Genomic DNA, 3858 nt, shown 5'->3' with positions numbered 1-3858 from the left:
GGAAAAGGGAATTCGGGCCGATGATTTGGGATCGAACCCACATTCAAAAGGAGAATTTTTTTCTCGGTCGTTAATAGCTTTCTTGGAAAGAAGAGTTGAAATGGCTATAACGATTAAGCAAATAATAATAGTTAGTAGGCCGATCGTTAAAACTGTATTAATTGCCTATTTCATTTAATGATCCTTTTGATTGGAAGTCAAATATACTATATATATTAAATAGGCTTAACCTCCTCATCAATAAATAGAAATGTAAAGGAATAATCATACTACATCTACGAAATGTCAATATCAAGCAGCGGCCTCAAATCCAAAATGGTGAGTAGGAGAGAAATGTGATAGGAGGTGGCGTAATAGACAAGTGGCTAGAAATGTGGAACCAATAATAACGTGAAGACCATGGAAGCCTGTTGCTATGAAAAATGTTGAACCATATACAGCATCTGCAATGGTGAATGGTGCTTCATAATATTCGTATGCTTGTAGAGCAGTAAAATATAAGCCTAGAAGGATTGTGAGTAGTAGACCTTGTGTAGCCTGAGTGTGGTTGCCCTCTATTAGTCTGTGATGAGCTCATGTTACAGTAACTCCTGAGGCTAGTAGAATTGCAGTGTTAAGGAGAGGGATGTGTATTGGGTTAAATGGTACAATTCCTGCTGGAGGTCAGAAAGATCCAATTTCTACTGTTGGTGCTAGTCTGCTATGGAAGAAGGCCCAGAAAAATGAAACAAAAAAGAATACTTCAGAGATAATAAATAGGATCATACCTCACCAAAGACCTAATGTAACTTGTAAAGTGTGTAATCCTTGATATGTTCCTTCTCGAGTAACATCTCGTCATCATTGAATTATAGTTAATAATGTAATTAATATGCCTAAGAAGAATAAGGAGGGATCATATTGGTGGAATCATTTAGTGAGTCCTGTAGTTGTAATTAAGGCACCTAAGGCCCCAGTAAGTGGTCAAGGACTTTGATCGACAAGGTGGTAAGGATGATTTTGTGGTGCTGACATAAGTAACTTCTCTTGAGTATAGTGTAACTAGAACTGCAAATACGTATGATTGGATTACTGCGACGGCAGACTCTAATATTAGGAGGGCAATTTGTCCAATTATTAGTAATGAGAGTATGGAGAGAGATAAAGAAGGGCCTGTATTACCTAATAAGGTTAAGAGAAGATGGCCCGCAATTATATTTGCTATTAGTCGAACAGCTAGGGTTCCGGGCCGAATGATGTTCCTAATTATTTCAATGCATACTATGAATGGTATAAGAGGGGCTGGAGTTCCAGAAGGAACGAGATGGGCGAATATGTGTTGAGTGTGGTTGATTCAGCCATAGATTATGAAGCTTATTCAAAGAGGGAGGGCAAGAGTTAGTGTGAAAGTTAGATGACTAGAGCTGGTAAATACATAAGGGAATAGGCCTATAAAATTGTTAAACAGGATGAAGGAGAATAAGGAAATAAATAGGAAGGTTCTTCCTTGATAGCTAGTGGGACCGAGAATAGTTTTGAATTCCTTATGAAGAGTTAAGGTAATTTTATTTCATAAAATGTTTGGTCGTCCTGGTAAGAATCAGAATGGGATTGGAATGATTAGAAGTCCAATTACCGTTCTAAGTCAGTTAAATGATATATTTATAATTGAAGTAGAGGGATCAAAGGTTGAAAAAAGGTTTGTTATCACTTTCAATTTATGGTTGTTTTTTTGATATTAGTGTCACTTAAGGAAGGATCGGGCGTGTTTGAATTAAAATATATAATAGATGCAAATAGAAGGTAACATAGAGAAAATATAATAAATAGAATGAGTCATTTTAGGGGGGATATTTGTGGAATAGAAAAATACTATTAGGTAGTAATTTAAGCTTGACATGCTTATGTTATAATTTAACTAATTTTTTCATTGGAAGTAATTGTTATTTTACTATCTTTTGGTTTAAGAGACCATTGCTTACTTTCAGCCATCCAATGAAAGTTCTTGTATTATTTTTGTTATTCATTTAATGAATACTGAATGAGGGCAGGCCTCAACAACAATTGGTATGAAGCTGTGATTTGCACCACAGATTTCTGAACATTGACCGAAGAATAGGCCTGTACGGGTAATATTGGCTGCTACTTGATTTAAGCGCCCTGGAGTGGCGTCTGCCTTAATACCAAAGGCGGGCATAGCTCATGAGTGGAGAACATCGGCAGCGGTAATTAGGATACGAATATCAATATTAATGGGCAATACAATACGGTTGTCTACATCTAGTAGGCGAAATGAACTAGGATTTATTTCGTTGATAGGGATTATGTAAGAATCAAATTCTGTTAAGGAGAAGTCAGAGTATTCATAACTTCAGTATCATTGATGTCCAATTGTTTTAAGAGTAATTGCTGGCTGATGAATTTCATCTAGTAAGTATAAGAGTCGTAAGGAGGGAAGAGCAATGAAGATTAACGTAATGGCAGGTAAGATTGTTCAAATGGTTTCTAAGGTTTGTCCTTCTAATAAGTTGCGGTTAATATATGTGTTTGGTAGAAGGGAGGCTAGTAGATAGCCTACAAGAACTGTAATTATTGTTACAATGAGTATTGTATGATCGTGAAAAAATATTATTTGTTCTATTACGGGGGATGCTGCATCTTGAAGACCTAGCTGATTTCAAATGGCCATTTCTAAGAAAGACGATTATTCTTATATTTGGGGCTTAGACCCAATGCACTTATCTGCCACCTTAGAAGTTTGTTAGTAGGGGAAGTTCTGCATAACTATGTTCTGCAGGCGGTAGGTTTTGAAGTCATTCTAGAGATGTTTTGTTGGTCTGAAAAGATTACTGGTCGAGCTCTTGCGAAGGCTTCTCATATAATAATTACAAGCACTAAGACGGCGATGAAAGAGAGGAATGAGCCAATACTTGATACTATATTTCATGTAGTGTAGGCGTCTGGGTAATCTGAATATCGGCGAGGTATTCCTCTTAGGCCTAAAAAATGTTGAGGGAAGAATGTGATATTTACCCCTACTTATTAAATATTACTAAGAATTGAATTTTTAATCATGTGGGGTTTATTGTCGTTCCTCTAAATAAGGGGAATCAATGAATGAGTCCTGCTATGATAGCGAATACGGCACCTATGGATAGTACATAGTGAAAGTGTGCTACTACATAATAAGTGTCGTGGAGGACAATATCTAAAGATGAGTTTGCTAGTACAACTCCTGTGAGACCTCCCACAGTAAATAGGAAAATGAAGCCTAAAGTCCATAAAATTGAAGGTGAATAAGTTATTTGTGCTCCGTGAAGTGTGGCAATTCATCTAAATACTTTAATTCCTGTAGGAACAGCAATGATTATTGTGGCTGCAGTAAAGTAAGCGCGAGTATCAACGTCCATACCAACAGTGAATATATGGTGGGCTCAGACAATAAATCCTAAGAATCCAATTGCTAATATTGCATAAATTATTCCTAAAACACCAAAAGTTTCCTTTTTACCACTTTCTTGGGTTACAATATGTGAAATTATGCCGAATCCTGGGAGAATTAAAATGTAAACTTCAGGATGGCCGAAGAATCAGAATAAGTGTTGATACAGAATTGGGTCTCCTCCTCCTGAAGTATCAAAGAAGGAGGTATTCAGGTTTCGGTCAGTTAAGAGTATTGTAATGGCTCCTGCTAGTACAGGAAGGGATAAAAGAAGTAATACAGCAGTAATTACTACAGATCAAACAAATAATGGTATTCGTTCTAAGGTTATTCCAGGAGTTCGTATGTTAATTACAGTTCTGATAAAATTTACTGCCCCAAGAATTGAGGATACACCAGCTAGATGGAGGGAGAAAATGGAGAGGTCAACAGAGGCT

The 3858-nt window shown here is 36.8% G+C and overlaps 1 pseudogene; it reads right to left on the bottom strand.

Moving 5' to 3' along the window:
- Positions 1-2729: 2729 nt before the first annotated feature.
- LOC145666035 (cytochrome c oxidase subunit 1 pseudogene) lies at positions 2730-3569 on the bottom strand (annotated as a pseudogene).
- Between the last annotated feature and the right edge of the window lie 289 nt (positions 3570-3858).

The sequence above is a fragment of the Thermobia domestica genome, chromosome 12 (assembly GCF_964235325.1).
Source record: "Thermobia domestica chromosome 12, izTheDome1.hap1.1, whole genome shotgun sequence".
NCBI lineage: Eukaryota > Metazoa > Arthropoda > Insecta > Zygentoma > Lepismatidae > Thermobia > Thermobia domestica.
Note: the sequence above shows the minus strand (reverse complement) of the source record. Positions and strands in the feature narration are given on the sequence as shown.